Source organism: Typopeltis vanoorti, chromosome 25, assembly GCF_054136105.1.
Source record: "Typopeltis vanoorti isolate ZY-2024b chromosome 25, IOZ_Tvanoo_1.0, whole genome shotgun sequence".
In the NCBI taxonomy this organism is placed as follows: Eukaryota; Metazoa; Arthropoda; class Arachnida; order Uropygi; family Thelyphonidae; genus Typopeltis; species Typopeltis vanoorti.
In genome coordinates, this window is record NC_143573.1 from 49,094,194 (window position 1) to 49,106,785 (window position 12,592).

The 12,592-nt window shown below is 35.8% G+C and overlaps 1 protein-coding gene across 1 annotated transcript in view; it reads left to right on the forward strand.

The window, feature by feature from the left end:
- Nucleotides 1–982: 982 nt before the first annotated feature.
- LOC150092730 (uncharacterized) overlaps nt 983–12,592 on the forward strand; it is a 63,465-nt gene continuing 51,855 nt past the window's right edge. The window contains exon 1 of the mRNA XM_090414447.1: nt 983–1,117. The gene's annotated coding sequence lies outside the window, so the exon portion shown is untranslated. The remainder of the gene's footprint in view (nt 1,118–12,592) is intronic.

Genomic DNA, 12,592 nt, shown 5'->3' on the forward strand with positions numbered 1-12,592 from the left:
AATTTTTCAATTTATGGAGGGTGGACAAGATAGTCCAAGATGGTAGCTAATCAGAGATAGCTGGCCCAAGGCTATCACTAATTAATCGACACGCAGTGAAGAAGGCGGCTAGTAAGTTCCACCATCTGGTAGTCCCTAACCCTAACACAATATTTTTAATGTCTGAAAATAATGTGGGTTCGACGGCCGATTTTATTGAGTTTAAGGGACGAAAACCCCGAGTTTCCGAGAGGAAAACCCGCTAGCCCGTGCCAGAGATCGACTAACTCTGGAACCGGTCGAGAAAAGGCTTAGAAAAAGTTCCTCTAGTCGGTGACTAGATTCGAACGCCTACCGGCTAACGCCTTTTCTGTTCCAGCATAGGGAGTAACCGAGGCCGTTTTTAGCCCTATCTGACTTTCTATATGATAATATCCCTATCTATAACAACAACAACAATAAAAAGGCGTTAGCCGATTTATTATTATTACCGACATCTTCATAGAGTCCGACGACTCATTGCTGGTGACTCCAACTATCCACACAATCTGTGATGCTTCTCCTTGAACCCATTAAGAGACAAAGCGCATATAACTGTCACTTTAAACCCTTTTCTTTCACTCACCACTCTCTAAGCGAAAAATATAGTCTTCACAACCCTACTGACCACGCGTTTACTCAACTTGCAGGATTGACCTCTTGTTTTGTACCCTCTCGCGACATCTAAAACATTTACCCTGCATCAATCCTATAAAATCATTAAAGTGACTTAAATGTTTCTATATATTATTTTTATATATTTTTATTACTTTTTTGATTCCTTCTTTAATTATTATCCGCTATTCTTCTATCTGTTGAAATTATATCTGAATAAAATGCATTCTCCTATAACAATTTATAATTTTGATATCTCTCGAAGCCCCTACCGGTGATGAAAGAAAGTTCTCGTGTTTGATAGTACAGTAGTTTGTGCTGAATCGTGGTTTAGGTGCTATTAAAATGTCAATTTTGTACACTGCCATCTGATGGTCAAATATTTATTTTCCAGTTTTCTTCTCTTTCTATCTATATGCTGTATATACAAATATATTAAAATGATAATCCGAGTTAAACGTTTAGGTTTTTTAATTCGAAACACGTAAGTTTCGCACATTTTGTTTTCTTTTATTGTTTTTTTTTCGTTTTTTTTTCTTGGACTTGCTTCTCTAATTTAAACCGTTGATAATAACCATTTAGGTGGTTATTATTTAATCATACTTTGCACAGAACATTGTGACTGTTTATGAAATTATCTCTGTTCTACAGACAGAGATTATATATATTCTAAATGGTTATATATAAAAAAATCATAGCAAAACAGAACAAATGCTGCTTATTCTAAATCTTAATCGGATCGGATATTATCATGACAAGCCTTTAGAGATAATCGACTTTTTTATGTTTGGTTTGTTCATATGTTTTAGCATGACAATTCATATTGTCATCCCGTGCAAAGTCGGAGCGATGTTGCGTGTTGAGCCAAAGCCACACATGGACAAATACCAACAACAATAAGCGATAACCTAGAAAAGTTTAAAATTTGCTGTTGATTACTTCGAATATTTGTGAGAAATTGATATGACTTCAGTATTTTAAATTGTGAAACTTTTTGTTTAATGCTTTTCTTCGTAAACAAACTGAAACTAAATGGTATCTGGTTGGACATACAAGTTCCAATCCCGCCTCAATCATCTTGAAGTGAGAAGACTACCCCATAAAGGAAATGTGTTATGTTCTATTCTTTTATGATAGTTATCATGCTTCCCCCCACCCCTTACGGTATTTCTTCTTCCTAGAAATGATTGTAGATTTAGTTAAAGATAAATTCCCTTGCCAAATTCAATCACTACATTGTGCTGGAAGTGGTATTTTATATTGGCAATTCCTCCAATCCATTGCATTGAAGTGTTTATCATTAATGAATGAGAACAAAACTGACACACAGGGATTAAGAATTTACCATTCCATTGCATAAGCTCTTAACAAACCATTTTGGATTACTTGAACAGATCTGTTATCTTGATTTTTGCAGTGTGCAGGCATAGTGGATAATTTCATCATGAGATTTTGTATGTGGACTAAATATAGTATTATTGGTATTATATTTATAAATCCAATCAGATTTTGGATTATAAAAGGCACCACTTTGAGCTCTCCTATCATGGAGATTTGTTTTTATTATTTGTTAGTAATAAAATTAATGATAAAAATGCAAACCAAAAAATTTGCACGGATAAATCAAAGGAATAAAGTAGATCAATCGATTGCCTGTCATGTTTTTTGCTATCCTGGTTGTCCTAGCTATTTCTTAGCCATCATAGCTGTAGGTTTGAAACCTGTTGTGATATAGATGTTTGTGAAGGCATGTAGTGAATAATTTTTATCACCTGCTGTGAGACCATTCTGTTTATTGGATGGCAGAAGTACTTTGCAGAAATGCTGTTTCATTTCTAGAATAGATCCATTAATCCAGTTCCAGCATATTGTTATTATTATTGGTCTTCAACAAGAAAAAGATATATATAGGTTGGCAATGGGATGAATTCTGGGAATTACTTAAATTTATGTTTATATCATGATGTACATGTAACTGATACCAAATGTGTTCAAGGTTGTCAATGCCTTCATAGCTAACTTTGAAGATAATGTGACATTGTGCCCTTCATTTGGAAAAGACCTGAGTTTGATTCATATTGTGACAAGAGAAATCTTTATATGGGTTTTTTCCAATTGAAGTCAATCTCATATGGAAATAGCAGGATTTTTTCCTCCTAGAAACTCAGATTTTGCATCCTGCATAGAGGCCAATCAACCTTTAGAACACATAATTTACAAAACAAAATCTGGTTGTTGTGGTGGTAGAATTTTTTGGTGTATTGTTGGAGCATCAATTAGGAGAAATGGTGAGATGGATGTAGTGGAGCAGTGTGCCCTCCCATGATGAGGCCTTGGACTCCCTGGAGGTGTGACATAATAATATCTGATAATGATAATACTGCATGTATCTGATGATTATCACTTTGTATAAGTGCTAATATAAAAACTGTAGTACCCAGTTATCTAATTCTTATTTTTTGTACTAAATAATGTTATGGGTTTTTCAAAATGTCATCAGTGGTGCTGTTATTTTATTTATTTTTTAAAAAGAAAATGGACATCATAGCTTGTTACAGTTGACTTAATCTCCTCACCTCTGTGATTAGTATAAATTACACAAACCTCCAACTGTTTTGATGTTTTTGATTTCATGTTTGAAGAACTAAACTTTGCTTTACAATTCGAGCACATGATATTCCATAAGATTTTTTACTAAATATAAGGATTCTACTGGAATGAATGTTGGAGAGGATAGTAAATAGGAAGAAAATGCAGCACCTTGCATTTATTAATATTAAAACTGCAATAAGTGTTTGGGAAAAAAAGTTTCATTTCATAATGGATTCCTGCTCATGTAGACATTGATTACAATGAAGCAGTTGATAAATTAACAAAAGAGGCCAGAGAACTCAACCAAGAAACTGACATGATAATGATAACTCTTGCTGATGCTGACACACTAGCAAAATCTAAACTAATTCCACTAAGATCAGGGGACACAACACAAAATTCCCGAAATTAATGTTGACAGAAAGACCTCCGCCATAATAGCAAGACTCCAAACAGGACATCTTAGAGGATTGAAGATAAATACAGATGGTATACGAGAACATGTAGAAACTGTAATAACTGCCCTAATACTGAACTGACACACTCACATTTTTACCTGTCCAGCAATTATTAGGGTCTGTTGCAAGCAATAGACCCTAATCCTGAACAACAACTCAATACGAACAAAATCATCGACATAGCCAGAGTAGTTCAAAGAGCAAATGGAAATATGTAAGACTCCTCAAAGGACAAGACAACAACTACTAGAGTCACTCATTTGTCCAAGCCAAAAAGTCCTCATATCTTTCCTGAAGGAAGTTAACATCAGCAAAACTTTTCAATATCATTCTCCCCAACTATGCATCATCTGCTAATAGTTGAGGATACCCAGTCAGTCCAAAGGAAATATCATTAACAATATGTTACATTACATAGCAGTGGCTCTGGAACAGAACCACAAGGCACCATTAGTCACCTTTGTTTTTCTGAAAGACAGCTTCATCACATGCATCTTACTGGTATTATTCACAGAGCCAAGCTACGGTAGCGAACAAATTCATCTGAACACTCACATTTTACAGAAAAATTTTAATTTCCCAAAAAAATAAGTACAAAAATTAAACCCCAACTTTACCAAATAATTTGTGTTGTGCTCTTCTCTTCCTAATAAGTTCATTAATTCGCTTAGGTATGAACTCTACCAACATAGAACACATTTTTCTTATTTCTGCATCTCTAAACCATACTTTTATAATGGACTGTATTAAGTTATCCTTTGTATCATAATTTAATTTTACAAGTCTCTTTTTCACTATGGCCCACAAATTTTCTGTTAGGTTAATCCCAGGAGAGTTACCTGGCCATAATTGGATGTTGTGATTTTTGAGGAACTCTTTCACTTTTTTTTAAGTGTGGCATGGAGCAAGAACCCGTTGGAAGATAAGTTCTTTGTTTTTCTGTATTGGTGGGACCACTCTTTTCTCTAATATTTTTATTTATTGGTCACTTTTCACGATGCCGTCATATGTAAAACAACTCCAGAACTGCATTTCAGCTTTTAGCTAGATGTTTAGGTGTTTATGACCTTCTCCACTTCTCAACAGTCCAATCTTTGTACATTTTTGCCCTTCGTTTATTTTTTGGTCTGTGTGCAGTCCTCCCTGCTTCAAACAATCTTCAATGGACTGTCATGTCAGAAACATTAATCTCATTAGCTACCAAGTCTCTATTTTGTACATTTTTGCCCACTGGAGCCTCTTTTTTCTGCATAGCTTTTGGCAACAATCGTTTATTTTTTGGTCTGTGTGCAGTCCTCCCTGCTTCAAACAATCTTCAATGGACTGTCATGTCAGAAACATTAATCTCATTAGCCAAGTCTCTATTTAAGTCTACAGCAGACATTCTTAGATTCATTTTCCTTCTCCTAACTAGTAAACAATCTTGAGTAAGTGTAGTTTTTTTTTGCTCGCATTTCTCTTTTCTGTTAGGAGAAAAGGTGCCTGTCCCCCTAAATCTCTTTAAAATTGCATTAACAGTGCCGAAACCAATGTCACACTCATTGGCAATTTGTCTTTGAGTCATGGATGGCTGAGAAAGAGTATATACTTTTGAACAGTTTCTTGGAAATGTATCTATTTTATAGCTACACAAAATGAATAAAACACTACGAATGTCACTTGTTTATACTATTAAAAATGCACAACACTATTAATAAACATCATAGAGACAGTTAAAACATGCAGCGCAGCCAAAATAGTGAACCAAAACCAAAAATATTAAAACGAAACCAAGACCAAAATTATTGTGAACTGAAACCAAAACCAAAAACTTGATGAAAATTCGGCTTGTTCTTAATTTGTTTGCTACTGTATCTAACCAGTGTTTGTTATATATTCTCATCTTTCATAGCATGTACACCACTAATCACATGCTAATCCATTAATGCCTTTGCAGAGTCCAAAAATATCACTGTATATGAATCCCCCTTTTCAACACATTCATCATCTTAACTTACTCTTCACAAATTCTTGCTGATCATAATAGAGACTCTTCTGTACATTAACCCAGTCCTGTATTCTATTTCTAACCAATTTTTATAGTTCTTCACTAATATTCTCTCTAATTTTTGATGACTTGTGCTTATGAAGGCTTACTAAATAGCTTAAGGAAATTACAACGTACAATAGAATATACATTAAAATAAATTTCAATACACTTCCAATATTTCGGCAAGTCACGTTGCCATTTTCACAGGAACTTAGAAACATGACACATGCACGCAAGCACAATACACAGTAATTGAGGACGAAGCAGGAAGCTATTCTTTCTCCTAAAAGTCCTGATGGTGCCCCTAGCAGGCAAGCAATGCAGGTATTCTTGGCCTTTTGGGCTGAAGGTCTTCTGATGTAGGTTTCCCAAATTTAGGGCAGTCTCATGCAGCCAAATTTGTTGAGGTTTGGATTGTTTCTTAGGGCTGATTCCATGAATAGCCTTTCATATTTGAATTTACTATGGTGTATTATCATGGCTTTCTTTCACCGTATTCTATGGCGGGTATCCAGAGCATGGTCTGCAAGACCAGAGCGGCTATATTGGTGATGTAGTCCTTGTGTTCTGAAATTCTGATATTAGCTGACCTGCCTGTTTGGCCAAAGTAGGACAGCTTACAGCTGCAAGTGACCTGGTATACACCAACTAGGTCTAGGGGAGGAGGTTGGTCTTTAGTTGAGCAGATAAGGGATGCCAATTTTCTATATGGTTTGTAACAAGAAGTCAAGTTATGTTTTTTTAGGATTTTTGTAATTTTTTCTGAGGTACTTCAGATATAGGGAATGGTGATGGATTTAGAGTAATCTTTGTTGTGAAGGTGGGGGGGAGGAGGGTTGTGGTTTATTGGTTTCAATATTTTTTGGATTTTTTTTGGGGGGGAGGGTAGCCATTGGCTGAGAAAGTGTTGAGAATATGGTTGTTCTGTGGTTAGGACAATGCCATTTGAACAGATAAGCTTATCCCTGTTATGTAGTGTCTTAATGGCTCCATATTGTGTGAGGTGGGGGGGGGGATTGTTGGTGGATGTATCCCACCCACACAGGCAGATACATCCACCAATAATCCCCCCCACCTCACAACAATATGGAGTCATTAAGACACTACACAACAGGGCTAAGCTTATCTGTTCAAATGACATTGTCCTAACCACAGAACTAAACCACATTTTCAACACTTTCTCAGCCAATGGCTACCCCCACAAAAAATCCAAAAAATATTGAAACCAATAAACTACAACTCCTCCCCCCCTTCACAACAAAGATTACTCTAAATCCATCACCATTCCCTACATCTGAAGCACCTCAGAAAAAATTATAAAAATCCTAAAAAAACATGACTCGACTTCTTGTTACAGACCATATAGAAAATTGGCATCCCTTATCTGCTCTACAAAAGACCAACCTCCTCCCCTAGACATACCCAGTGGTGAGCTACAGAAATTTTAACAAAGGGCTCGCATTGTCAAGCAAAAAAAAAAAGCCTAACAGTACTTATATTGTGACTTTGTAGTGCTTCTGACAGATATGGTAATTCCTGTAAAATATCAATCATTAATGCTAGATCTTTTAAAAATTCCAAATTGAGAAGTTGGTTTAAAAAGCCCTTATATTTATCATTCAATGCAAAATGCTTGCATAAGCTGGGTAATTTCTCCACAAATCAAGAGCCGTTCATAAACTGCAAGCTACCCATCGTGGTCCAAACACACTGCCGATCTTTAAAATTTCGATACCAAGGTCTTTTGCAATCGTATTTAATTCTAGTTGATTTTTTGGTGATTGATGATAAAAAGCATATAATTTATCCATAAATATTTCAAAATGATTTATTTCTTTAATATTTTTTATCGAATCGTATAATGCTAAGTGTAAACAATGAGCGCAATGCCAAATCACAACGTTGGAAAATTTTTGTAGAAGTTTGATTGGAACACCTGATTTATTTCCTAACATTACACTAGCTCCATCAGAACAAAATGCAATGAAACGATTTTTTATATAGTTATCAGAAAATCCGTATGAATTTAAAGTAGCAATTATAGTAGCATGTATACATTCCACGGTGGTATTTTCTAGTTCTACAAGATTATTAAACAAGAAGAACAAGGGGCTCGCAAATTTGTGAAAAATTTAAGGGCTTGCGCGAGCCCTTAAGCTATAAAGGGCTCACACAAGCCCGTTATAGCTTACTACTGGACCTACCTGGTATATACCAGATCCCTTGCAGCTGTAAGCTGTCCTACTTTGGCCAAACAAGCAGGACATCTAATATCAGAATTTCAGAACACAAGGACTACATCCGGTTTCACCAATATAGCCGCTCTGGTCTTGCAGACCATGCTCTGGATACTCACCATAGAATACGGTGGAAGAAAGCCGCGATAATACACCATAGTAAATTCAAATATGAAAGACTATTCATGGAATCAATCTCAGCCCTAAGAAACAATTCAAACTCCAACAAATTTGGTTGCATGAGACTGCCTTAAATTTGGGAAACCTACATCAGAAGACCATCAGCCCAAATGGCCAAGAATACCTACATTGTCCGCTAGGGGACACCATCAGGACTTTTAGGAGAAAGAATAGCTTCCTGCTTCGTCCTCATTTACTGTTGTATTGTGCTTGCATGCACGTGTCTTGTTTCTAAGTTCCTGTGAAAATGGCAATGTGACATTGCCGAAATATTGGAAGTGTATTAAAATTTAATTTCCTTTAGCTATTTAGTAAGCATGTATAACCAACGCCTAAGCCTTTCCACGAGAATTGTGCTCATGAAAAACATTTTGTGCACAAGTTTCCAGTCTCAGATGTAATGAATGCTGTAGCCTGGACTCATAGTAGAAAAGTTACAAGCTGTAAACTCTTAATTTGATATGCCTAAAATTGATGACAACATCTTAGTTAAAAGATCTTGTATATTGCATGCTCAATAGTTTTAAGAGCAGCCTAAATGCTTACTCTTTCTCACATTTAAACTAATTTGCAGTTCTTTTCTGCTTTTGTTTTGATAGTGACATTTTGAGAGTGTAACAGCTAAAACTACTAATATTTATATATATTTTCATATTAATGTTACCATTTTTCATCTAGTTGTAAAGTGTGATGAGTGCAGAAACAGTGAATGCATTTAAGTCAAGGTATGATGAGCTGTGCAGGTGAGAGTGAGACCTTCTGCAACGAGTCTCTTGACTCCATGGAGGTCTGATTATAATAATAGTAACCTATAAAATTGTGAGCACTAAATTAATTCACTTGAATTCACGTAGCTACAAATATCCATCACTGTTTGCATGAGTTTGAGTGACAGTTGATGCTCTAAATAGCATGTCTCTCGAAGTTGCTTATGTAAGCGTTGGTTTGCACACATGGAACAGGCTAGAAGTAATTAGAGTTATTAAGTAGGATTGCTTAAAGTGATATTGAGAAATTACTAAATCCAATAAGTGACAAGTATGATTTGTTATATAATTTTTTTTTGTTATATAATAATTTTTCAATGTAATATACAAACAAACTATAATAAGTTTAGTTTAATCCTTTATCCATGTAAATAAATCCTTTGTTTGCGCCTGAAAGTATCTTCAGGACTGGGGTAAGGTACTACATCACCAGTGACAATTGTTACTCGTTGCGATTGCAACGAGTTGTCTGGTGTTGTACTACCTTACCCCAGTCCTGAAGATACTTTCAGGTGCAAACTTTGTTTGCTCACACTTGGATAAAGGATTAAACTAAACTTATTATAGTCTAACCAAGTGAAAAGTAAACTCTCAATACAAACAAACTGTTTTTATATTATATTGAAAAATTATTGACTGTAAATTAGAAATTCTGAAAGCAAAAAAATTTTATGCACACAATTCTTAGGTATGTGTACTCCCCCCCCCCCCCCTTTGAGTGGTGTGCATACTCATACATGTACAGCTTGGAGGGAGTTGGCTTTGACCAAAGCTGCAGATATATAGATTAGCTTAAAATTGAAAACTTCCATCCAAGAACATGTTTGTGGAGGAGTACTGTTTTACCTTCTTGTCACTTCTTAGAAACCTTTTCACCCTTCAAGACTCACTAAATAGCCAGATCAGTGGCATAGTTAACTCTTTCTCATATTCCTTAAAAATATGTGGTGATATCATCTGTTCCTCCATCCTTATAGGCTTTTTCATATCTAATCCCTCCTGCTATTTGCCTCCTGTCAAGGTGTTGCATAACATCATATGTGCCAGTATACCCAGTACACTGATAAAGTTCTCATTAAATAATTATGCTACATCTTTGTCAGTCATTCTCCTACTATAATTATCCACCAATATTTCCCTTCTATAATTCTTCTTCTTCTTCTTGCTGCTTGTCATAGAGGAGGAGAATTCCTTTGAATTATCTTTGACTTAATGCCTGCTCTCCTCTTATATTTCACTTTTTCCTTGTTTACCATACTTGTTATCTTTCTAGCCCATAATTTATATTCCTTATGTATTTGATCATTACCAACTTTCTTGTATCTGTTCCATGTTTACCTTTTTTTCCCTTTTTTTTATTTTTATTTTTCCACACTGCTTGCCTTATTTCCCTGTTCATTCATCTCACTCTTCATTTCAGATACTTCCTAATCATTTCCCCATCTCTGTCAACCTTTTTTCTTCACCACTCATAAACCCATGGTATTGATGCTAGTTGACTTTGAAATTTCTCATAATCACCTACCTTATAATTCCATATATGTACCTTCTTGACAGTAACCTTTTTCCTGTTTGACCACTTCCCAAACCAGTATTCCACAATCACCATTGGCAGTTTGACACCTACACAACCACATGCCATGCATAGATATATAATAATAATAGATATGAGTATATTAATAACAATAATGTGCAGATTTTGGCAAATTACAAATTTAAATGAAAAATATGTTTAAAATCCAAACTTTTGCTTATAAATCATCAAAAAAAAAAAAAAATTACAGAAAGCCTTAATCTACTGTTGTACAAAACTAATTTACTGTGAAGTTATATTACATCTTTCTTGCTATAAGCACAAGTGTTCATGATACATTATGACTACCAAGGAAATTGGTGTGAAATAGATGATATTTGAATAATATTGACCCATGTATGCTCTTCAGATGTACCATATATTTTACATAGTCATGAAATTATTATTATTATACAGGTATCTCCATGGAGTCAGAAGTCATTTCAGGAGACCCATTATTGACATACCATTATTCACACAATACCTATCATGCCTCTCCTTGAACTCATTCAGTGAGGAAGCACTCATCCACCACTCTCCAAGCAAAAAAATCTATTCCTCACATCCTTGGTAATCATACTGTTATACAATTTCCAGGGGTGGGTCTTTATTCTTGCCTTTCCTGCTATGTACTGAAAAACGTTTTCAGTGCGAGTCCATTAAAAGCCATTTAATAACTTAATGATTTTTTGCGTATCCCCTTTTTTTCATTATCAGCTAGTTTTTGAAGCCCACAGGCCTTCTATTCTCATAGGGGCATCCTCTCCACCACTCCTTCATCTTCATGGAATTCAGGTGACCAGATCTGAGTCATTAGTAGTCCAGAAGCGGCCTTACTATACAGGGGTTGAACAACCTCCTTATCCCTGCTTCAATGTGTTCTTTAACAATCACATAATCAGTAGGCTGTTTTGGCCACTATTACAATATTATCATTATCAGAGACCTCCAGAGAATCAAGGACTGAATGGAAGAGACCATACATCACCCACACTATTCTGCCATACCTGCTCTTAAACTCATTGACACTGGATGCACTCATTACAACAGGCAAACTTTTCCACTCACTACTGCGTGAGAAAAAATCTAGCTCTCAACCCTATTTTAACCACACACACAAACTTAACTTCCACGAATGTCCATTGTCCTCTAAATGCCACTTTCATTATTCGATAACCTACAACACACTTTTAGAAGTTCATAGATCATTATCATATTGTCCTTCTTCTTCTTCCTGTTGGAAAGTGTCTGCTGTCCACATGTCCTGTCTGTCTTCATAAACCTATATTGCATAATCCCAGCATCTGTGTTTCTCTTTGCACCCTTTCCACATCTTCCTTATCCCCTCTGACCTCAGGAGACAAAATCAGCATACGGTAGTTCAAGTGTGGTTGTATCAAGGACAAAATGACTGTTTATAAGCAATATGCCTGCTAAACTTCAACTTCCTGTCAACTCCCAGATCACTTAGTTATTTACATAACGTCCTTTTGACACCATATGGTCACTCCCGTACCTCATTGGGTTTGGGGAGTAATGCCTTTGGCTAGAAGTGTTTAGGGTTGTAGATGCCTTTTCCACAAAGAGTTAGTAGGACAATTACAAACATCCATGCCCCTTGTGAATCCAAACTTGCCAACAAATCCGGCCAAATCCCTGGCTTCATCAATTTTCTGCAGTTCATTTTCATCAGTCTAGTACATAGCTTGTACTACACTTACACTTGCCCACATTAAACTAGCAGCTGTTTACCTTTGTTCATATTGCTGATCTGTTTAAGTTATCCTGCTGCAGCATCTACATATTTATTGACTATCACTCTTCCCACTTTGCATCACCATTGGTAAATAACTGGTCACCAAATATTTCTGGTCAAATTTTTTTTATGTAAACAGCGGAGAACAAATTACTGATCCCTGCATTACACCACTAATCACTTGCTTTCTCCTAGAATCATCTCTTTCGTAAACCCCACTTTGATATCTGTCAATTACCCATCCTCTAATTCAAATCACCAGCTTCATATCCATTTGTCATTGAGTCCAATTTCATGTGGAATCTTGTAGATGTCTTTGCAAAGTCCAGCAGCATTGTTGAATTTGCCATTTCCTTTATCCAACTTG